A 25,269-nucleotide genomic window follows, 5' to 3' on the forward strand; every position below is an offset into this window, starting at 1 on the left:
AGAAACTAACCAAATTTCAAGTATATGTTGTAAACTGTGTGATCTGGTGTGGAAGAATCCTCTTCCAGCCTCCAGCTTTTAAGGTTTTTTGTTCTTTTCTCACCTGTATATCAATCTGGTTGCCCTGGATTGCAGTATACATGATCTGAGTCACTTAACTTCTATTGTCCTGAGCCCTAGCATCATGACCTGGGGGCAGGGGCTTGAGTCCTGGTCAAGGTATAATGCTTTTCAAATTGGTTGGTCGGCCTCAAACAACACCTGCCCCGATTGGGTGAGAAGGTGAGGTCAGGGGGAGCTATTTAAGAGAGAGGCTCTCCAGGAGGAAGGAGGAGCTATGTTGGGACTGTTACACAGCAACTTAAACCTCTGCAATCCTCACCCACTTCTTGGACGCTGAAGTGAGTAAATTACCAGAAACTTAACTAGAAAGGTAGCTTATAGTAATTTAGAAGCATTTTAAATGGCCATCAGGCCGGTTCTGTTTGCTCAGGGGACTCTTTTGATACTTCTCTGACTCTTACCCTTCCCCAAGCCTACCCTCTCTACCCAGTGGAGCTGCCCGCTATAACAAACCTTGTGGTATATGTTTGAGAGGGAATGGGCACACCTTTGTATTCCCTTGCCTCGGCTGTCTAAGGGAGACTACTTTCTGTTCTTCAGATTAAAGGAAGCACTTCAAGATCTCGCAGGGGGTCAAATGCCTTCAAGGTCTGCAAGGCCTGCATACCCCAGGGGGACACAGGGCCCAAGCAACAATTAGACAGAGACTACCTGAGTCCACATGGTAGCAGTGCCACCCCAGGCTTATGAGTGTGCTCCAGGAAGGGGGCTGTTCAGAAGTTGGCACCCCTGGGGAGGCATCCAAAGCCTGTTTTTTGGTGGGGTGCAGTAAGGTGGGTGGCTTGGTACAGGAGCGCTGCCTACTGGCCTGCCACATCTGGTACATTACTAAAAAATACCGTTGCTGTTGAAGTCACCCAAGAAAGAAAATATCAAAATTACCATTTGAAGATGTGGATGGAGGATGAGAACTGAGATTATTTGTGTAGAGGAGGATGAAATGAGACCTTTCCACAGAATTACAACAGATAGTCCTTCTGTTACATCTCTGGCCAAAACATTTGCTAGTACATGATCTGTTCCATTTTACAGGAGAGAAAGACCAAATGGCTGCAATTAATGTAATATTTCCCACAGGTTTTACAGACTTAACTTCCTGACATTTCTGTTGTGTGCCAGGAATATGAAAGTCAAATCTGGGTAAAGTATGCTGAGCCATCATAAATATAACCAGACTTTTTGCAAGGTCACAGATCCGCAGCCAGAATCAAAAGAATGACTTTTGATTTTGTTGGCTTTTCCAAGTCTGTAAGTTTACTTTCAATTTCCAGTTACACCCTCAATATTCTAAACTATTTCTTCATTACATTTTCCTCATTTGAATATAAATCAAGGAAAAACAAATGAAGCAGAATATTCCAAGGATCATTTTAGCATTGAGGATGAAAAAGATAAATTACAATACTGCAAGAATTACTAGTAAAAAATCCACAGCCTATAATATCCAATTGAGCCAGAAAATGTCAATATTTGATAGAAGAGCTTCTTTTGTGACCCATGTGAGATTTTCAAAAGCACTTAAATGATTTAGAAGTTTAAAGACCATAAAAAGTCACTAAAGTGCTATTATTTAGTGTACGGGCAGGAGGAAGCAGCTGACAGGTGCCTGATTAAGGCAGCCATTTTCAAACAAAGGTCAGTCAGGCAGAGCCAGCAGTTAGCAGCTTGCAGCCGAGAGAGCATCACCATCCAGCTCCCCTGCTGCTCAAAGAACACCTTGAAGGTAAGGGCAGGAGCTATGGGGATAGTTGGAGGCTCCTGGTTGTGGGCGTGACCTAAAATTGCACCCTGCCATGGAAGGAAGGCCTGATGGGACTGCCAGTGGCATGGCAGCTCCACTCAAATACCAGGACCACCCACTTCCCCAGTGAAATGCGGGTGCCTTAATAACCCTACTCCCCACAACACTGTGGGTAAGTGGGCCAGGCATGGCTATGGCCACCTGAGCCCCAGGGGGATGTAAGACCCCAGCAGAGGTGTGGCCACCTGAGCCTGCAGGGGGGCAAGACCCCAGAGGCCCCAGGATGAGGGGTCAGTTATGTGGCCCCAGAGAGGGGGCAGTTGTGTAACCCAGAGAGAGGCCATGAGAACAGAGGTGGCCCACACAGAGTGGCATGCATCTTTATGGCCTGAAGAAATGTGTGGTGAGTAGGGCTGAAGGATGGACAGAAGGGCAGCACACAGGCCAACCCCGACAAGATTGTGTTTGTATGTACTGTGTGTTTGTATATGTAGAAAAGCCTGGTGAGGGGCAGGGCAAGCTTAGCCCAATGCCCAGCGAATTGTCTGACCACTACCCAGATGAGGACTGCAGGAGAGGTCCAACAGGCTGTACAGAGCCATAGACAGCAGCCCCTGGCATCGAGGCATAGAATGAGCAGCCTCCCGCATTATATCACCAGTTATGGGAACAGTAAAGTCGTGGCAGATGAGTCTGGGCAGACTGTCCCATATGAACAGGTGGGTGGGCTGACTTGAGATCCAGCCCCAAGCTGGTCCTCTGTTACATCTAGGCTTTCAATTTTTAAGAAAATAAAGAGCTGTCAGCCTGTCTACATGCTAAGAAAAGCCTATGAATATGCACCTATATAACCGTGTAGGAAGAAAAACCTAAAGCAACAACTGAAGTTAGATGGGAAGAGCACCATGAATCTAAATGGAGCATTAACCCTTGAGCCTGATGACAAGTTAGGCCTAATGACAACCTTTACACATTAATTATTTCACAACTGATTGTTAGAGCTAAAATACTTAGCTGTTTTAGCAGAGTGAGACTGCAATAGAAACTCCTTGATCTTCTCTGAAAAGCTACTCTAATTTTCAAATACACATTTGACATGACATCCAGCAGGGGCAATGCGTAGGGGGTGCACATGCACCTCCTGCATGTGGTGGTACACCCCCTACAGAAAGGCACTCCCAACATAGTCAGTGGTACCTACAGACAGTAGCTGCTTGCCTCCCTGCTGGCCGCTGCTGTCACTGCCAGTGGTGGCTGCGGGTGGTTGCAGACCCTTGGTCAGCACTTGCCACCCACCCCACCCCTCCACCACCGACAGCACCGGCAGCATCTGCAGGAGCTCCCCCACTTACCACCACCGCGCTTCCACTGCTGCCACCATGCTCCCACCACCACCGTGTCCCCCCAGCCACCAGGGGCACAAGTCATTCATGACATCCCGTGTGATCCTCTCCCAACTTTATCTTAAAACTTTTGCACTTTTGCACTGCCCCAAACAAGGGCTATGCCTTAAAAGCACAAATGAGATGTCAGGCCCAGATCCAACAGATTGTTTCAGAGGGCCAGACCTCGGTGTTTTCACAGAAACCCATTCAGTGAGGTTCTGTATACTTGAAGGGTTCTACCCACGCAGAACAACTTGCCCAAGTTTATACCATGGCAGGTGAATACCAAGGGTGCTTTAAACATGTGAAAATATTTGCTGTTGACAAACTTCACAACAGAGATTCTCTATTGAAAACTCTAAGCTCATCTATATCTCAAACTCCTCAAAGCTCATTTCTCATTGACTTTCTTTGTAATTATGGGAGAAAGAGTAATTAACATTAAGTCATAAGTACTGTAACATCACTAAAGTTACACATCTAAACCCGAAGTAACATTGTAAAATGAGCATCATTAAGAAAACTTCACACATCCCCTATTTTTTACTTATGATTCTGATAGAAACATCAGGGAGTTAGATGGACAACGACGGTTAAAAGTCAGTGGGACTCAAGGGTTCAAATTCTGAAAGAGACTCAGGCACCAATGGGGCCTAATTATATTTTCAGAAAGTATATCACTTAGGTAAGGATGATTCCTCTGTCAGAAGCCTCTCCACACCAATGCCACATAAAACAACCCCTATTGTGATGAAACAGCATATAGAGGTTCAGTTGCTTCACACTAGTGCTTCTCACACTCTTTAACAGACACTTAGCAGCACTGACATGCACACGTGTGCTATGACTTCTTTTCAAATGCCACTGTAATTCTTAGTTGTCTTCCTCTACCCTCTAGAATCGAGGTAAAACTGTATAATGTTTATAATTTAAGTACCACTTATATTCCTCTTAACAAGACTGACAAGAAAAGTGTATTATATGCATACTGGGGTAACTCTTACGTTCATGAAAACTATTATGCAAGGGATACTCTTTATGATACTTTTAAGATACAAGTTCCAGTTACAAAACTAGTTTCTGAGAAAAAAATATTCTGTGCAACAAAATAAATGTCTTTTCACAAGAAATATAAACAAAAGGGCTCTTGTGCTGCATGTTATAATTTCTATGCATTATTTTAGACTATCCAGAAGTTAGGAATGCCTTCACTATACACAGCTTTCATTTTGTTCACTCAAATGTTTTACAAAGCAGGGGTTGGCAGCCTGCAGAGGAACCACTGCATCCAGCCTGCAAAGCAGGGACTTCAGCAGCCTATGGCACAGAGAGCTTCACCTGTGCCACACTGTGGGAGAAGTAGTGGGAGCAGCAGTGGCCAGGTTCTAGGTCTGGTAGACAGTGGACCCAAGCTAGATCATTTTGTCCCACAACTGGAAAACATTGTCAGCCTCTGTTTGTAGAATATCATTTTAATCGTAATGTTTTTACATGTACAACATGTTTTATTACTAAAAAGATGTTTTATTATTTTATCTAAAATATAAAAGCCTATATATACAGGGTCTTCATAAAGTCCTTGTGCACTTTTAAACTTTAATAATTTAGGTTGTAGGTAAGATAGAAACAACCTGTGAATGACATTTAAAAGCAATTCTATTAATATTTTAGGACAACTAGAGTACACAATGCTAGACTTCAGAAGTAATAACAAATTTATTATTGTTTCAGATCCTTTGACAAATGAAAAATAGCTACTGTAGAGAAGGTAAACTGTGTCCTGTGGCTAGCAGAATTGAAGTCCATATCAGCTGTGAGAAGAAAATGGTAGTTATGTTGAAGTCTAGCATTGTGTACTCTAGTTGTCCTAAAACTTTAATAAATTTGCTTTTAAATGCCATTTACAGATTGTTTCTATCATACCTACAACCTACCTTATTAAAGTTTAAAAGTGCACAAGGACTTTATGAGACCCTGTATTATGTATACTGCATCATCTTACATTTAAAGTGCTTATTTTTATTATGTTAGTATTTATTACATCAATATTAAAATTAAATAATTCAAGAGTCTATAAAAGGACAAGTCTCACAATATTTGGGGTTGTCAAAGCCCCAGTCTTTTTTTTTTTTTAAGCAATTTTATTTCTTATGGTTGCAGAGAAAAGTTTGAAAATATGAACTGGAAAGAAAGAACATGAGGAAAATATGAATCTCAAGAAACAGCAGGAAAATATAAGTCTCAAGAAAGGAAATAGAAACAAAAGAAAAACTGGATGAGGAGAAGTTTTTGGAGGGAAACAGGAAAGCAACAGATTGGGGGCAATGTGAAAGTGCTGCTTATCATCATCAAGTATGTATTTTAGGGCATTAACTCAGATGCACAAAAATATCCAAATCTACAACTTTGTTAGGTATATAAAATAAAACAGGCAAATAATGTTAAGTACATGTGGTCTAAAACATCAATATTTCTAATGTTGACTGGGTTCATAGACTATAAGGCTGGAAGGGACCTCAGAAGATCATCAGGTCCAGCCCCCTGCACCAATCAGGAAAGATTACTGGGGGTCAGGTGACCCCAGCAAGGTGACTGTCTTGTCTTCTCTTGAAGATTTCCTGGGTAGGTGATCATATGGGTCGCTCTTCTCTGGACTCTTTCAAGCTTGTCCACATCCTTGTTAAAGTGTGGTACCCACAACTGGATGCAGTACTCCAGCTGCAGTCTCACCAGTGCTGAGTAGAGCGGAAGAATCACCTCTTTGATTTTGCTGGAGATGCATTGATTGATGTATGCCAGAGTATTATTTGCCCTACTGGCTACCACATCACACTGCTGGCTCATATGCATACTGTGGTCTATTATTACCCCCAGGTCCCTTTCATTCATAGTGCTAGTCAGTTTGGTGCCACCAAGCCTGTAGGTGTGTTGGGGGCTGCTTGTCCTGAGGTGGAGCACTTTACATTTCTTGACGTTGAACTTCATCAGATTTGGATTTACCTAACTTGCTAGCCTGTCTAGGTCTGCCTATAACTGTAACCTATCTTCAAGCATGACCATGCTCCCCCATAACTTGGTGTCATCCAGGAACTTGGCCAGCGAGCTCTTCACCCCCACATCCAAATCATTAATAAAGATATCGAAAAGTACTGGACCAAGCACCGACCCCTGAGGGACACTGCTGCCCACTTCTGTCCAGGGTGACACAGATCTATTCGCTACAACTCTCTGGGTTCTTTCCTGCAGCCAGTTTCTCCCGCACATGACTGTCTTGGAATTAAGCCCGCAATCCTCCAATTTTCTCATGAGGACATTGTGAGATACTAGATCAAAGGCTTTTTGGAAGTCAAGGTATACAATGTCAACCTACTCTCTTGTGTCCAGGTGGCAAATGACCTGGTCATAGAAGGAGATGAGGTTGGTAAGGCAAGACCTGCCTGTGACGAAGCCACGCTGGCTGTCATTCAGAATCTAACCTTCTGCAAGCTTATCGCAGACTCCTTGTTGAACTTTTCTAGGATTTTCTCTAGGATGAGAATAAAGGTAATTTATATTTTGTAAATATTTTTTCATCTTAACAGTGTCTTCTAAAATATTAAAAGTTTATTTTATACCCAGTAACTGAACTACCTTACTTGTTCCAGGCAGTTTGCCAGAAAACTAGTAGTATGATCATGGGGAGCCAGGCAATGACATATCAAGACATTTATCATGTCTTTTATGAACAGGATTTTCAAATAAAGCTGTAGTCATAGACACATCCCTCATATCCATGAGCAAAGAACAGCTCTGCCTGTATTATGAGTAGTACTTCTATAACAGAAATCAAATTTGACCCTCTTTTCAATTACACTAGTGTACACTAGGACTAACATGGTAGAAGTCAGTAAAAGAAGATCATAGCATCTGTGGGGTAACAAAAAAGTAAACATTTTAATATTTGCTGCCTTGAATCAACAGACTCCAAGCAGGTATGTTCCTAGGTTTGAGGGGCTGAGAGATGTGTCAAGGATTCCCCATACAAAGGCAATTCTTAGCAGATTATGCAGTGCAGGATTAAGTCCCCATGGTGGAAGTGGGGATCTGATCTACATACAGTGTAAAATTTGTGTTCAAGACAGAAGACTCTGAGCCATCATTTGCACTTGCCAACTTGTATGTATTAGAATAGAGCTGTTTTAAAGTGTATCTGTAAAACCATTGGCTTCACTGAGAAAAATGTTTGGTATGGATAGGCTCTGTCGAGTCAGATCTCAGCCTGAAGACTGAATATGAAAACAGTTCGTATTTGCATAACTGGTCTCTCTGACATCCATGAAACTATTTGTGTCAGTACATTTACAGGATCAGGCCAATGGTTTTAAGGGAAGTAAGATTTCACTAAAAAGAGTTATTCCAGACAAATAAAACAGTAAAAAAAAATGTTAAAGGCCAGTTTAGACAATTGTAGAAAATAAAGATATTAAAAAACAGAGCACACTGTTTTAACTTGCCCTCGAGAGTGGTAATGTTCATGAGTATAAAACACTGGGTGTGACTTCTGAGATTCTCTTTGTTTTGACTTGTCCTCAGCTGTCTGAAGACAAAAAACAATTCCAGCTATTCTATAGTTTTATTCAGCTCTATAGTCATACAAATACGTTCCACTTATAACAAGATCGTTGAACTTATACAAAGGTAATATAGTTCCATAGGCCTGAGATATGCTATTAAATATTATACACGCTGCACTTTTTTGTTTGGCACTCTTGGAAATGTGTAAGAAGATGTCCCATGAAGTCTGGAGTCTAACATTAGAAATAATAGTGCAGTCCCAACATACCTTCAAACTCACATCACAGTATACATTCAGAAAAAATATGTAATAGATGGGTAATACTCTGCCCAAATGAACCATTTTTATTCTATTCTGAACATATTCCCTGCACCTTCATACCTACCTCTAATGGTAGGTATTTTTTCCCTATCAACTTTTCTCCTGTCTTGTTACCTCTTCAATGTTTTGGAAAAACTCACACAGACAGACTTGTCTCAGAAGCATTTTCAATCTGCAGGCCATGACAACACAGGTTGTGGCAGGGCAGCTGGTAGCTGCATTTGTGCTGTTGCTCCTTTCCCTGGCCCCCATCCCTGGCTGGGGCATAGCATAGCTTCCAGCCAGTGGCGAGCTACTTTGGGGCCAGGCAACTGAAAACTGTCCCCACCCCATACTTCCACCACCACTCCCCCTGCTCCCCACCTGTGGCACAGGCACAGCTGGAAGCTGCTGAGCCCCAGCACAGTTCCCTGCTGGCTGGAGCCATGCCCATACTGCAGACTTGGTAAGGGCTGTGGGAAGTAGGGAGAAGCAGTGGCTGCACTCCAGTGCAGCTCCTTGCTGCTTAGCCTTGGCACAGGCATGGCATCAGTACAAGTACAGGCAAAGCCCTTAGACTCTTCAAGCCAGATCCAGTGTCTCCATGGGCTGGACCCATCCTACAGGCCATATGTATCCCACATCTGAACTACACCAATTTTGCACTCCAGTAACATAAAAGTATGAATTCAAACCCACTGAGTTATTTCACTACACAACGGTGTATAGACAGGGATTTAGCAGCAGAAACATATTTTAAACATGAATTTACCTATTCTGATACAAATAATAGCATTTTACTTATTTATATTCATACAATTGCAAATAAGGCCAAGAATAGCACAAATTTCATGTGCCTACATGGCTGTTATACTTTTTTAATGGGCCACTTGCTTATTTGCAGCAATGTCTCTTCTTTTGCCACTAGCCTGCCCCTTTCACTTTGTGCCACCATCCCTTCCTTCAGTTGTTCCTAATTCACAGTACATAATTTCCAGATCCAAAGGCCCCTTTCTTGTCCCTTGTAGGACACAGCATAGAATATCTAGTAGTATAACAGTGACTATAATTGCTGCCATTCCCTGTTGGTAGTGAATTAAAAAGACAATACATTAGGTTGGTAGTCAATTAATATAATGTCTCACACTTTAGGTATTTGGCAACTGCTGAAGATACTTCCATCTTCCCAAACTGAGCTAGAACAAGCTGTCCCCTAACCATACTTCATGCTGAGTCAAGTAACAAGACAACAGTAAAATGGATTCACTATCATTGGAAAGAAGTGTGGTGATTTTAGATGCTGGGCAGCAGAAATATCAGAGTGTTATTTCGAATCATAATAGGGATAACTCACTATTTTTTGGGGGGTTTCACAACCACATAGAAGAACAAAAAATAAACAGCATAGCCTACGTGGCTTACATTCTGCAATATACCCATTCCAGAACAAATTAATATAATTCCTCCACGCAGAGCAATTGCCTCCAATTCATAGATTTCATAGACATTAGGGCTGGAAGGGACCTTGGAATATCATTGAGTCCAGCCCCCTGCCCCAGGGGCAGGAAGTCAGCTGGGGTCAAAGGATCCCAGCAAGATAGATGTCCAAATGTTTCTTAACAGAGTTCAAAGTAGGTGCTTGCACCACCTCTGATGGCAGGCTGTTCCAGACCTTGGGGGCTCGAACAGTAATGAAGTGCTTCTTTATGTCCAGCCTGAAATGGTCTTGGAGGAGTTTGTGACCTTTGGACCTTGTCATCCCTTGGGGCGCTCTGGTGAACAGGCATTCCCCCAGATCCTGATGTATGCCTCTTGTATACTTACAGGCAGCTACCAGGTCCCCCCTGAGTCTGTGCTTTTCCAGGCTGAAGAGTCCCATGGCTCTCAGTCTCTCATCATAGGGCCTGTTCTCCTGCCCTCTAAATATGTGCATGGCTCTCCTCTGGACTCTATTGATGTAGCCTGTGAACAAGATCAGGGTCTGGTACAGGGAACAGGCCAGGAAGAAGATCTTCCTGGTCTGGGCTCCCTGGGTGGAGGAAGGGAAAGAGTGGTCTGCTTATTTTAGCAAGATAAAGGAATCCAAAAAAGAAGCGATGACCAGCCTGGTAGATGGAACAGGGGAGGAGCACTGGTTGAATGAGGGGATGCTGGAAATGACAGCAGTGTTCTACAGGGAGCTCTACATGGCATGACCAAAGAATCCCAGGGCAATGCAGGACTGTCTGCAAACACTCATGCAGTCGTTGGGGAGGACAAGAGACAGAAGCTGGTGGAAGAGTGGACACTGAAGGTGTAAATTGCGACGCTCTGCAGCTTCCAGAATGGTAAGACTCCTGTGGAGCAGATGGCCTGCCCAAGGAGTTCTGTGTTGCTTTCTGGGACCAGGTGGGCCCAGACCTGCTGGAGGTCTTTAGAGAGCATCTGCAGGAAGGCCACCCTAGAGCAGGGATGCAGGAAGGCCTCATAACGAGGGCTGGCCCATCAATGCCTGTGAAACCTGCAGCGGCAGGGGGCCCCACAGCCAAGGGGCCCCATGCAGCTGGCCACTTGTCACCCTCTCCTCTGCTGCCACTGGCTTCGTTGGCCCTGGCCCACATTAATGCAGGGGCAAACTGGGTACGTGCCCAGGGGCCCCTTCCAATTCAGGGCCCTGGGATCCTCACCACCAAGGAAGTGAAAGCCGCAGTTTTAAATTCAGCACCAAGTTCAAAACTGTGGTTTTCACATTTGCTTTCCTGGCAGCTGGAAACAGGTCCCATCCACAAATGGGGCTGAGGGAGGGGGGGCAGAGCTGGGGTCTTGCCAGAAGAGCCATGCCACACCTGTGGGCCGGGTGGCACCGTGCCTGGAGAGGGGGCCGAGCCAGGCTGGGAGAGCCCTGCCTTACCTGGAAGGTGGTTGGGGCCAAGGTGGCTGGGCCAGGAGTGTGCCTTTGTAGGCCACGGTGCTAGAGCCGCCCCAAATTAATGTTAGCCCCTCCACAGCTGGGCTACCCCTCCCAGGGCCACCGCCTGCCCACAGAGACACAGCATGGTGCTCCCTGCCAGGCGCAGCCCAGCCCTCTGCATCTGCAGGGCTGCTCGGGATGGCCGAGCAGCAGCTCGCTGCACATGAGTGTAACAGGGTAGAAGAGTGAGACTGAGCCACAGGCAGCAGCAGGGACTTAAGCAGGAGAGGGCGGAGGGCTATCTGTGTTTGGTAGGGCAGGGTCTGTGTGTGTGTGTGATATCTTTTATGAGACCAACTAGTTAGAAACATTTTTCTTAGCAAGGTTTCAGGTTTAAAAACCCTTCACCAGGCTGAGGAAGCATCTGCAGTTGCTGTGTGTTCTTCTTGGGTGGAAGGAATAGTAAAGAAGCCAGAGGCTGGTCTGCAGGCAAGGAAGCCAGTCAGTGAAAATGTAAATTGAGGCATCAGGGGGTGAGAGACAGGCTGGGGATGGGGGGAAAGAGGTTGTAGCAGGTAAAAGTGGAGAGGTACCTGGGGATTCAGATGTCACGCAGGTTATAGTGTGTGTCATAAATCTAATGTCTATGTTTAAAAACAGGCATGTACTTGGTAGCCATGTTGATCTGAGACAAGAAAAAATACAAAAATCTAGACCTCTTGGTTCCAAAGTGATACCAAAAAGTCCCCAAAAAGGTAAAAAATAAACTTAATTTTTGCACAGATGGAGCTGGAGATAGAAAGCTGTCACTCTGAGTCCATGGAAATGTCTTTGAGAGTTGTGCTGAGTAGGTATTTGGTATGTAGATTGGGTAAAATTCCTTCCCTGTAGGTGTCAGATGACAGGTGGGGAGGTAAAAAACATTTTTTTCTTGTTCTGAAATGATGTTTAAAGTCCAAAATTGGCTAAAATTCGGCACCTTCCATGTTTCAGGCATGTACTTCATAGCTGTGTTGCTCTGAGACAAGAAAAACATCTAGAACTCTTAGTTCATTAGACCAACTGGGAAATCACAAGAAAAAGCTGAACCCAGAGGGATAACTTTCCATCTCCAGCTCCCTCTATGCAAAAATGAAATTTATTTCCTATGGGGACTTTTACCATTGATACTTTTCCCAGAGCCTGATGAAGGGCATTTAAGCCCAAAAGCTTGCAGAAAAGGGCAATTTTCTTGTGATTTCCCAGTTGGTCTAACAAGAGGTATCATTTTGGAACCAAGCAGTCTAGATTTTTGTTTTCTTCTATGTTTAGTCCATGATTTTTTGTATCCAGGAGTTTGATGAAGTGAAGTTCATAGGCTCATCTGTGAAAAGTGTTTTGTGAATTCCCTTTGAGGATTAATACTGAGAGATTGGAGAGAGAGTGGGTGTTTTTAATGAGAAATGTGCCTACACAGGTAGTTGGGTATTCTTGTCTTTGATAGATTTCCAGTGTGCATTCATTCTGGTGCACAGTTTTTGTTTGGTCTCCTATGTATTTTCTATCAGGGCATTTGGTGCACTAGATGAGATATATTACATTTCTGGAGGTGCAGGTGTAAGATCCAGGAATGCTGATCGTTCTGTTGTGGGGTGTAGTTATAGTGCGGGTGGTGGAGATAAGTTGGCAGGTTTTGCATTTCTTGTCATGGCATGGTCTGGATCCATTTGGTGTGTTTTGGGCTGTAGGAAATTTGCCTCTGGTGATGAAGCTAGTGAGCTTCAGTGATTATTTGAAGACTTGGATGGGTGGATCTGGGAAGATCTCTTTAAGAATTGGGTCTCCTTCTAGTATGTGTTGCAATTGTTTGAGGATTTCCCATATAGGTTCAAGGGAAGGGTGATACGTCATAACCAGCGGTGTGTGATTTGTGGGGGTTTTCCTTCTGCACTGCAGCAATTCTTCATGTGGTATCCAGGTGACTCTTTCAAACATGCATTTGTCTCTCTGCAGGAGCGTCCTTGTTGTATGAAAGTTTTTTTAAGATTTGTGAAGTGGCAATCCCGGGTGCTTTCCTGAGTGCAAATTTGGTGGGATCTGAGGGATTGGCCGTATATCACAGGTTTCTTGGTGTTTTAGGGTGATTGCTGGTTCTGTGCAGATATGTGTGTTTATCTGTGGGTTTCTTGTATAACGCGGTCTGTATTTTACCATTCTAGATGGTGATCATCATGTCTAAAATGGAGATGTTGGTGTTGGAGTACTTAAGAGATAGTCAGATGGAGGGGTGATGATTGCTGAATTTCTGATGGAACTCAATCAGAGATTGCATGTTTTCAGCCCAAATGATGAGGATGTCATCGATATATCTTAAGTATAGCAAGGGTTTGATGGTGCAGTCTTTGAGGAATGTTTCTTCCAGGTGGTTCATAAAAAGGTTAGCATACTGTGGGGCCATTTTGTGCCCATAGTTGTGCCTATGGTCTGGAGGTAGTGTTGGTAATTAAAAGTGAAATTGTGTATGAGAAATAAATGTATAAGGTCAGTAATATCTTTGGGTCTGTACTTGGAGTTGTTATCTTGATCTTGTAGGTAGGTAAGGCAGGCATGGATGCTGTCGTGGTGTGGGATGTTGGTATGTAAGCTGGTAACATCCATGGTGGCTAGGAGGGTGTTGCTGGGAAGGTGGTCTATGTTTTTAAGTTTTTGTAGAAAGTCTGTAGTGTCTTGGACAAACTCGCTCTTTGGGTAACAAGCAGTTTAAGGATTGAATCCATGAAACCCACTGACTCACCCACTGATTCTCTCACCTACTGACTCAATTTCCATTTTCAATGACCGACTTGCATGCACACCAGCCTCTGGCTTCTTTACTATTCGTTCCATCCAGGAAGAGCACACAGCAACTGCAGATGCTTCCTCAGCCTGACCAAGGGTTTTTAAACCCAAAAGCTTCCTAGAAAAATGTTTCCAACTATTTAGATGGTCTGATAAAAGATATCAGATTTACCCCAAGAATCTTGTCTGCCGTGTGTGTGTACATTTGGCTGTAGCAGGGGTGGGGAGCAGGGAGAAGAGGCGGGCATGCATCCCCCAGCCTCCCCTGCCAGCACTAGAAGAGGAAGGAGCCCTTCCTCCCCCAAAGCCCAGCTCCCATGGGGGAGGGAGCCTCCAAATTTTTGCTTGCCCAGGGCCCCAGTATACCTTAATCTGCTTCTGTGCTTGCAACCTCCCCACTCCTGAAGGGAACCCCCTGAAAGAACAATGAACGATAGCAGTAGGATGGTGATAGGTGCGCGGTGTGAACTGTGTAACAGGACTACAATAGTTTAACTGTCAAAGTATGTTTTGATCTGCCAAGTGAACCACAGTGGCCACTTGACAGATTGTTAGAGGTATAGTTATATACACACACTTAGATATACACATACATTCATACACACACACGTTTATACACATACATTTTTAATTTTTTTTGCAAAAAACGAGAAAGTAGAAGAAAGCACCCTCCCTCCAACATGTGTGTGGGAGGGAGAGGGGGGAGTCAAATTCTCTTCTTGCCCAGGGCCCCAAAAACATCTTAATCTGCCTCTGCCCCACACCAGCATCTTCTAGACCTTTTCTAGCAGTAGACTGTCAAACCCAACCACATCAGCAGCTGGATTCTCATTTCCCATTCTGACATTATCTTCAAAGTGCAAGAGAGGCCACTCTATTGTGACTAATTTTCTTGGCAAAGCTCATAATTGCTCAGTTTTAAGTTATGATGAATCAAACACTGTACTCTGAATAGCTCCACCAGGTCATTCGTCAACATATTGTGCAACACAAGCAAAATTATTAAAAGGTATTACAAAAAAGATTAAATATACAACTCAGTACAATTTAGGGAACCATTGGATTCAATAAAAATTGATCCAAACTTTTTTCTAAACCTTAAGCTATGCTCAATGGCATCTGTTCTTAGGTTTGGAAAAGTTCAGATACTGAAAATTTCCCCATTCTTAATTTTTGTGCTGTGGATAGGCCTGTACAAAGATTTAATGTCTTCTTTCTATAGTACAAAACGAAGTTCTTGGTCAGGGAAATCATAAGTGTTGTGGTCTGAAATCCGGATTCAATCAATCCCAATTTTTCCTAAAGTTGGGGGCTGATGGTTCACATTTATATTTGTTGTGAATTCAAACAGTTATGGGGAGAGCTTCAAACTGTGAACTAAGGAGTAGATCTGGGATTCAGATTAAGGGATTTGAATCAAGTTAATTTTCACTCAACACTTACCTGTGTCAGCAAACACTTCATAACTTGTCTGACAACCAAAAAATCCCATGTTCTTGCTTGTGGCAATAGATCAGCGTTCTCCCAAGTTTTCATGGCATGCACAACATTTTTGTAGAGATTGTCCTATGGCCACTTCTCATGTTGACAATAATATGGATGACACCCTTGTCAGAAGATACCTGCAACTCCAACAATTCTGTTCATGTAAAAGCAGCACCAAAGAAATATTAAAGTCCCTTCATCTATCTTTAATGAAAGCTAGCTGCTGAAAACAAATGAAAACAATGAGCATACAACCTTCTGTTTTCCACACACTATGATCATCTGCATCTGATCACTAGTGCACCCCATTCTGGGAACCACCATGGCCGTAGAAAAGAACAGCTACATGCTGAGGAGATCTTTCACATCCATTGTGTTAGAAATCTGTTGGGACAACTTGTAACTAAGGCATTGGGCAGACTTAAATTCAAAGCTCTACAAATTCTGCTCCAGTCTAGAATGCTTCAAAATTTGAAGGACTTCAGGCCAGGGATAACCGTGCAGCCCCCCTGCAATGCCCTCCAATGGAGTGCTTCAAAATTGCCATGAGAGCACACAACAGTGTGCTCTCCAGACAGGGGCACTCCAGCCAGTGGGCCCCCTCCAGCTGCAGCTGAGAGATTGGAGGCCCTGCGCCCTCCCTGCTACTCCCCTCATCTCCTCTCTGTCACTGGACCTGGGAGACCCTACACCTTCTCTCCAGCCTTGGGGGTGGCTAAGCACAAAAGAGATTGCTCATTTAATGTCTGCCCCATGATGGAGGGAAACAGAGTGCCATAGTATGCCAGAGGACCAAGAAGCCGTCTGGCATGCTCCATAGAGTGAACTGGAAGAGAAGTGCTACCAAGTATTGCTGTTTCATTCAGGATTATTTTTAGAGTACCTTATGGGGCATGTACATCTGTCTGTTCACCCTCTTAAGCAATGCAAAGCTGTTTAAAGTGGTTCAAAATATTATGTCTGTTCAAGGCCTAAATTTATTTCCCAGGCATCCAAGGGAAACAACTACATTGGTCCATATCCCTTTTCATAACATGCCATTTGGCAGGCAAGTTCCATGACCTAAGGATTTGTATATTTAGATTTTTCATTTACCCCATTACATGGATAATGATTAGATTCATCATGAAACAGTCACCAAAAACAACTAGTTACTGAAGACAGAAAATTCTAAGATAATATTTACCATACATCAGGTCAGTAGTCATCACTTTGCAAGTATATTTGCAAAGAAAATATCCCCACAAAATCTTCTTTCTGGTTATCTACTGAAACACATTTGTCTCCCTGGACAATCTAGAAATGCTGTGTGTTCATCAAAGAAAAATATATGAATTATAGATATCAAAAGTGACATTTTTTCCAAATCACTTAAGTGACCACCAGATGGCACAACCAAGAGGTCATGTATATTTTTCTTCCTAGGGAAGCAATACATTTTTTTCAAGGAATTATATCTGAGCATGAACTTTTTTAGCAAAACTGTCTGGAACAAGCCATATCTAACAAATTGAGTTCTCTTTATTCCCTCAATCCAGTTTTATAGTTTGGTGAAAACAAACGAAATGGGGTTTAAGTGAGAACAATAACAACACTTTAGTCACAAATGGAGATAGGAAGTGGCCTAGGTACAACAAAACCATACCAGCACTCTATCCCAGCATGGACACTGACATGCAAACTATCTCAGTACACTGATTAATCACAGCTCACACATGATTTATTGATTACAGTCTGTCATATGATGGATCTTGTGCTATTTCTGTGTAACTGGCATCAAGTGTCATCTTGTGCAATTGCCACTTCGGATTTAGTTGCACTTGGACACAACTAGAGAAATATACCTTCTATAATCATATTCCTCAGTGTGATCGGTGCTTTTTTTTGAAGATGAGGGTAAGTTTTCAGCAAGGTGTAAAAATATTATAGTTCAGCATTTTTATTAGCCTGTGGCTCAAGAGCTTTTCCTTACAGAGTTCTGGACAATAGAATTATAGAAAAGTATAATTGGAAGTGATCTTAGGAGGTCATCTAGTTCACCTAGTCCAGGAGTGGCCATATACAGCCCGCAGGGCAGATATGGCCCACGAGGCCATTCTATCTGGTTCGCGGGGCCCCTAAAATATTTAGAAAATTAATATTTATCTGCCCGGTTCCTGTCAAAAATGATAGGAACCAAGGACAGTAGGACCCAGGAGAAGCCCAGCAGGCTTCCACAACAGCAGGGCCCCCCTGGCCCTGCTCCACAAGCCAGCAGCCCCAACAGGGGCTTCTTGGGAGCACATGGCTGCCTCATGCTGGAACCTCAGGTAAGGCGAGGGAGAAGGGCAGGGGGGACCCTGGACAGGGAAGGAGTGTGTGGGGGGGAAGCACCCCATCGCCCACCCTGTGGCTAGTGCCCTGTGCTGCACGTGGGGCCGCTTGTGCCTGCTCCAGACAGCCTTGCGCTGGCTGCGAGCAGGTGTAGCAGGGAGTGTTGGCCATGGCGTGGACAAGTGGCTGCTTCCCCCCCGCACCCCATGCTCAGCTTTTATCTGGGCTCCTTCCCTGCTCCTTCTTTCTTACCACCTTGTAACCTGGCCTCACTGCCAGCCTTGGCCCCACGTCAGCTCCAGGCTCACCCATCTGGGCTGTGTGTGGCAACAGCAAGTGCGGCCCTTCCCACTTGCTGCACCGGGCAGTGTTTGCCACTGCTGCCTGTGGGCTGCCCAGCACATGAGCTCTGGGTGGGCAGCAGCAGCCAACACTGCCCAGCACAGCAAGCGTGGGGGGCTTCAGCTGCTGCCACTGATGGGCAAGCCTGGAGCCAGCATGAGGCCCAGGCTGGCAGCAAATTTAGGTTGAACTTTCTCACCTTAGGAACTTTCTCATATTGAGAAGAACTCCATGAGAGTTAAGCATTGGAACAGGGTAATCAGAAAAATTGACTTCCATTTCAGAAGTTTTTAAAAGAAAGGTAGACACACTTGTCAGGGTCTTCAGCAGAATGACTAGGTCAGGGACAGGCAATTATTTCAGGTGGAAAGCCGCTTACCCAGTTTTGGCAGGCTGTCAAGGGCCGCATAGGTAGCCCCACTCCTTGACAGGTGCCCTGTCCAAAGATGAAGGACAGCCTTGTGGGGAGTGACAGCCAAGAAGACCTGACCCTTGGAGGTGAGTGGCATGGATGATACAGGATCATCCCAGTGTAAGACCTGCGGAGAACAGAGTCTGCCCCTGACTGTGGATGTGGTAAGGGTGGGGTAAAGGGGAGGTTGGAGCCCCACAAAGAAACTCAGAGTTCATATCTCTTTGGGCCATCTACAGGGAAATGCCTCCCAAGAAAAATAACAATGAACATCAAAGACGTGGCAGGAAAGTAGGAGCAGCACCCAAACCACTTCGGTGGTGCCGAATCCGGATCTCACCCTGACATCACTGGGGGGCAAGGAATCAATGAAAAAGGGGCCAAAGCCCTATAATACCTACCACTGACAATCTTGCATATAACAAATTTCTGGTATAAAAAGGGTCATCGCATAAGAGCAAATTTGCACATACAGAACCCACATAAAGCGAGGAAAACCTGTATTCACTTATTTACAATAGGAGCACACTGTTGCATCATATTCAGTTTATGGTCCACTATAAAGAAACAAAGCTATAAAGATAAAAATAGCAAGTTAACACTTCATAGCATTATTTTGCACCTGTATTTTCATTAACTCAGGACAGAAGTGCAGATAAATTGTACCAAGAGCAAAAATAATCTCAAGAGGAAATGATATGAATGGATCAGAAGGCTACATACTAAAATGTATAGACTATGCCCCATGACCTTTAAACCCAACCTCCAGAATGTACTCATGTTGTTCAGTGCCTTGAGGCTACATGGAACACCTCCAATGTCAGCCCCAGAAGTGCTGAGGAGCATGGATCAAGGTGCAAGACTGGCACTTTGCAGTATCTATCCTACATCCTCTGCATTGTTTTAGGCAGGCCTACAGTCTAAAGCAGAGTTTGGCTCTATGCTTGAAATATAGAACCATATGCTGTCTTTTACAAAATATTTCTCTATTCTACTCCTTCCAAATTAAATATTTTAGCACAGTCTTCCCTATTCTTCATTCTGTTCTGTGTAGATCTAATACTGCATTATTCATTGTCATACCCGAGTGCCTAAACTCCTTCTTTTCTACCCTTTGAACAGCTCATCAAGTAATGAGGTACTGTGGCATGACAAATATGTGAGTAGTAATACAGTGTGACAGGGCCATGGTGGTAATAATGTGTACATTTAATATTTCTATAGGGAGAGAAAGAACATCACAAACCAACTTGGTATTTCAAGATTGAAACCGATCAAGCTTTATGTCAACATAATAAAGCAACAAGAAAAAATGTTACTTGAAATAAAGGGGCTAAGTCTGGGATCCAAATACTTCTGAATTCGCTCTTTACATACATGGGATGTAATCTCCAAGTTTGAAAGCCTTTATATTGATGTGTAGACTTCTTAGCTCCACCTACTTCTGGTAACTGCCTGTCTTTTAAAACTACTGAATAACAGAAGAGTTTAAGAATGAGTGATCCAGTCTGTAAAGCTCTAAGGTTCATTCTGGCAATAGTGTAATTTAGAATTATTTTCTTTGAACAATTAATTTATCTGAAATGACAAACATGGGGCACATCCACATGAGTGGGCACGTCCGTCTTACAGTGTCTCAAAGCTCTTTGAAACACTGCAACAGGCACATGCAGGAATAAAAAAACATTCCCTATGCTGCAAGTTTGCAGTGCAGGGGCAAAATTAAACCCTTGGAAATTAGCTCTATGGAAAACATGCCCGGCCAGCCCAGCCCAACCCAATCTGGCCTGGGCTGTGCAGCTAGTGTGAGTTTGCGCAGGAGCCACGCCTCCTGCAGTCGTTCATCCTGCTCTGGTGCAAATCCAGACTAGCGAGATGCGCTGGGCCAGGTCTTGCCATGTGCCTCCTCCCTACAGGCACCATGGGACAAGCAATGCTGCCACCAGAAGCAGGACCCAGCATGGCAGGCAGGGACAGTGTGCCGAGCCAAGTCAGGTCCTGCTGGCACTGGGGCCACTCGCACTACCAAGCCAGGCTGGTTCCATGGCTCTCTGCGCTGTCCCTGTACACTGCGTCGGGTCCTGCCACCATGGAAACAGCCTGGCCTGACACGCAGTCCCCACAAGTGGTGCCAGTCCCTGATGAGCAGCACAGGCGGTACTGGCTCCAAGCTGCTCAGAGCCACTCCATGCTGGAGGGGGCAGGCGGGGTTGGCAGCAGCAAGTTCTGAGAGCCCCACTCCCGCTGCTGCAAGGAGTAAATTGTGGGCCCTGTGCAGGGTGGCTGTGGCCCTGCAGGGTGGCTTGGACCCTGCATGGGGGGACACTGTGGCCCTGCAGGGTGCCTGTGATCCTGCGGAGGATAGGGCCTGTGGCCCTCCAGGGGGAAGCTGGGGCCCTTCAGGGGGGGCAGTCCATGTGCTATGGGGGGGGGGTCCAGGGGACCCACCCCTCCTGAACATCCTCCCCACAAGGTCCCCCCACACATATAGTCCCCCCGCAATTGCCCCACACCTACCGATACACCAACCCACATCCCCCCACATCCCTTCCCACCCTGATCCTGCAAACCCCACATCCCCCTATGACATGAGAAGGAAACCAAAAGCACACATCAACACATACAGATATTTACAAATTATTTTATTATGATGATAGAGACACTGGTAGGCTTCCAAATTGCTTTAGCATTGTAAATATATCAATAAAGCATTGCCCAACTGATCAATCCCTGTCTGTCTGTCTGTCTCTCTCTCATATTTTATATATATAACTATATATCGAGAGAGAGAGAGAGTGGCCTTTTGTTCTAATTGTGGAAGAAGGTGGATTTTAGAGTATTTTAAAAAATTGATTTGGGATGCTGCTGCAGCAGTCCAGCTGGTACAGGGAGTAGTGTCCCCGGATACCAATTGGCTGGGCAAAAGCTCCTGTCTATTTGTAACACTCATACCATGGGCCCTAAGGCCCACCTGGCTATCTAGTAACCCTGTGTGGGGCTAATGAGTGAATGGTACAACTAAATTCTTGGGACAACTAATGAAAAAAAACAGGATAGGAGTGTCATGTGGGTCAGAGGGTCAAAACATAAAAATAAGTGTGCTCGAGGGGGACAATGAGCCGAGCCCCCTGGGCCATACCCACCGGTCCTCAAAAGCATCCAGGGAGCTGGTGGATGCCGCCCACTGGTGCTCTGCCTGGAAATGTGCACAGCCAAGTGGGAGGAAAGCAGCCCCACAGTCTCTGGGCACTTTCCCGGCCAGAGCCTCCTTTCTGGTCAAGTACAGGGCCCACTTCACCAAAGCCAGGAGGAGGTTGGTCAGGAGGTCCTGGGACTTGGTAGGGCTATAGATGGGGTGAGCAAAAACAAAAAGGTGAGGGGTATTCAACAGGTGGAGAGGCTGCAACCTGGTGTACTCAAGGGTCATGTGTGCCAAGGTCTCCCTCAGCCTGCAGAAGGGATAGGAGACCGGGGTGTCTGTGAAGCTTGCCACATACACACCCATGGCAATGGCTCCATGGAGGAGCCACCAGCTGAGGTCCCCAGTCGCTCATGGAATGAGGGTGGAATACAGACTGAGCCACTGGGGTGCCTCAACCATGACCTCGCCCAACAGGTCCTGCCACTTGGTGTCTGGGCACGATGCGAGGGCGGCGTGATGGATCATGCAGCATGCAAGCATCTATAGGTGGCAGCAATGGATGGTGGAAAAGTGAATGAGTCTGGTGTCCTCCAGCTGGCTTAGGTGGTAGAGCGGGAAGCACAGTGAGGCCAGGAAAGGCGGTGGCCCCAGAACAAACTTTGGTGGGCTGGAGGACATGGGTGGGGGTTGGACCATCACTGTACAGGACCTGGTCAACAAGGGAAAAGGCGTCGGGAGGTATGGCAGATTTCACCTCCTGGACCCGATGGCAGATCACACATCATAGGTAAACCCATGCACCAAGCCAGTACAGCAGGGTCCACCCACTCCTGCCTATTATAGTCCAGGAGGTCTCTGAGTGACACCAGCCAGGATCAACTTCTGTCGCAACCAAAGCACCTCTGCTGTCAGCACCTCCAGCTGGAGGTTCCACAGGAGGGGCTTGACAAGCAGGTTCGCGCCCTGGGTGAGTGTTACAGGGGATCTGGAGGTGAAGACCAGCCTCCAGGCCCAGAGGAGGTCCCGGTAGAACTCTGGCAGCCCTCGTAGGTCCTGCAGGGAGAAGCCCTGCAGGCCAAGGAGCTGCCAATCCTATCAGAGCACTCAGAATTGGCAGAAGTCACACCCCAGGTGGCCCCATGCCATGTGGCTACTGACACTGTATAGCAGTCACTTCAGGGTGGAACATCAGGACCTGGCTGTGCAGGCAAACCAAGCCCTGGCCACCCTCCCACAAGAGGAGGCTCAGGACCTCTGCAGTGACCCAATGCCGCCCTGGCCAGAAACATTCCAGCCCCCATCTCTGGAACCCTGCCAGGATCTCAGGGGGCACAGGCAGGATGCATAAGCAGTGCCAGAGCATGGACAGGACCAGCTGGTTCAGCACCAGCACTCTCCCACTCAGGGAGAGACATCTCAGGAGTCCTGCCCATACCCAGAGCTGCTCCACCATCCTTACCTCCAGATGGTGCCAGTTCTCCAGCAGGGAGGGGTCTGTGGGGGACAGGTATACCCCCAAGTACAGCAGTGAGCCCACACTCCAGTGGATCTCATGGAGCTTGGTTGAGAGTGAACCCACCTGCCACCTGTCATACACCGTCAGGCCAAAGATCTTGACCCAGTTGACCTGGGCAGAGGAGGCCACTGAGTACAATGCCTGATAGGCCTCCATCTGCGCTAGGTTGCCTGAGTCCTGGACCATGAGGAGTACATCATCAGCATACTCTAACAGGACCAGCCACACCGCTGGCTCCTGGAGCATCAACCCCACCACCTGTCTCCACAGGAGAATGAGGAAGGGCTCCAGAATCAGGGTATACAGCTGGCCTGACAGTGGGCAGCCTTGATGCACCCCTCTCCTGAATGGAATGGGCTCCATCAGGGTCCAGTTGAGCTTGATCAAACACTCTTCAGAGGCGTACAGCACCTGGAGAGCCCACACAAAATGGGGCCCAAAGCCAAAGGCCTGCAGCCTGCCTATGAGGTACCCATGATCCATTCTGTCAATTGCCTTCTCCTGGTCCAGGCATAGGAGGACCAAAGACAGGCCCTCCTAGTGTGCTAGCTCCAGGAGGTCCTGAACCAGGTACAGGTTGTCAAAGATGGAATGTATGTCTGATCAGGATGGATCATGTCCATCAGCACAGACCACAGGTGCAGTGAGATGGCCTTCACTGCCACCTTGCAGAGGAGGGACATTGGATGCCAGCTCCTCAGGTCGTGGGGATCCCCCTTCTTCAGCAGGAGGGTCAGCACAGCCCTCTGGCATGACAGGGGGAGTTCCCCACTTCTCTCAGATTTGGCCCAGACCACGGCAAAGTCCAGGCCGAGGCTGTCCCAGAAGGCCCAGTAAAACTCCATGGTCAGCTGTCAGTGCGCAGCACCTTGTTGCCAGGCATCAGGCAGAGGGCGGCCGAAAACTCTGCCAGAGTGAAAGGAGCCTCCAGCTAGTCCTGGTCGCCCATGCTGACCTGCAGGAATCTCTCTCACAGGGTCTGACAGGTTTTGGCATCAGTCAGATCCAGGGAGAAGAGCTCTTCGTAGAAGGCCCGCTCATGCCGGCGCATTTCACTTGGACCCATGTGGGGGGTGCCGTCACCCACCAGAAGTCAGGTGATGTAATTCTTGGCCCCCTGCCTCCTCTCCAAAGCATAGAAGAAGTGGGAGCCATGGTCCATCTCCCAAAGGAGCTGGATGCACAAGTGGACAAATGCACTGCAGGCACACTGGTTGGTCAGAGCATAAAGCTCTTCTCACCTCTACCGACACTCTCTGCAGAGGGACAGGTTGGTTTGTTCAGTTTCCAGGTGTCTCTCCAGCTCCACCACTTCCTGCTTGAGCTGCTCCTGAACTGCCTCCCTCTGCCATGTTTGCTTCCAAGTGTAGCTGTGGCAAAAAAGCCAGATCCACACCTTCTCCATGTCCCACCATCTCTGAGCCAAGGAGAAAACTGCCCATTGCTCCTGCCAGGCCAGCCAGAACTCCCAGAAAGCCTCCCTGAAGCCCACATCCTCCAGCAGACTGGCACTGAAATGCCAGTAGGCCAATTCTGGATGCCCAGGCCTCATCATGGCCTGGGCCCAGACAAGATAGTGATCGCTGAAAGGACTTGGCCAGATGCCAGAGGAGTGGGCCTGGGCAAAGTGCAGCAAAGAGATATAAACCTGGTACAACTGGGAGCAGCATGACTGCTCCTCCCCAACCCTCACATAGGTGAAGGCATGTGGGTAGGTAGGATGACAGGCATGCCAGACATTCACCAGGGAGTAGTCCATCAGGATCTCCCTGAGGACACCCACAGCAGCCTAGTTCCAGTCCCTACCCAACTGGTCTCGTGATCTAGGGCGACCATTAAAGTCCCTACCAAGGACGAGACACTTGTAAGAGGTGGCTGAGAGGTGACTAAAAGAGACCCTGCCTCCCCATTCCAGCCACCAATTAGGCTCATTGGCCAGAGATATTAGGGTTTTCTGCAAGAATAACATGGAGTACCCCCACTCCTGAAGGAAAGAGAGCACCCCACATCTCCAGAGACCCTTCTTGCAGCTGTGGACATTAAGGGTCATGATCTTAAATGACCTCGTGGCTGGGGGGTGGATTGGATGGTTCAGCAGCCTTGCATATCTCAATGCCCAGTGTGGGATCGCCAGCTCACACAGTGCCCTCCCATATAAAGGGAGTCTATGAAACTGCAGGCTCATCTATAGATCCAGGCATTGCAGCTTTTGGCCCCTTGCTTTCCCCCACCAGCACCCTTGCAGTGG

This window comes from Crocodylus porosus, unplaced genomic scaffold (genome assembly GCF_001723895.1).
Source record: "Crocodylus porosus isolate Cpor-Errol unplaced genomic scaffold, CroPor_comp1, whole genome shotgun sequence".
NCBI lineage: Eukaryota > Metazoa > Chordata > Crocodylia > Crocodylidae > Crocodylus > Crocodylus porosus.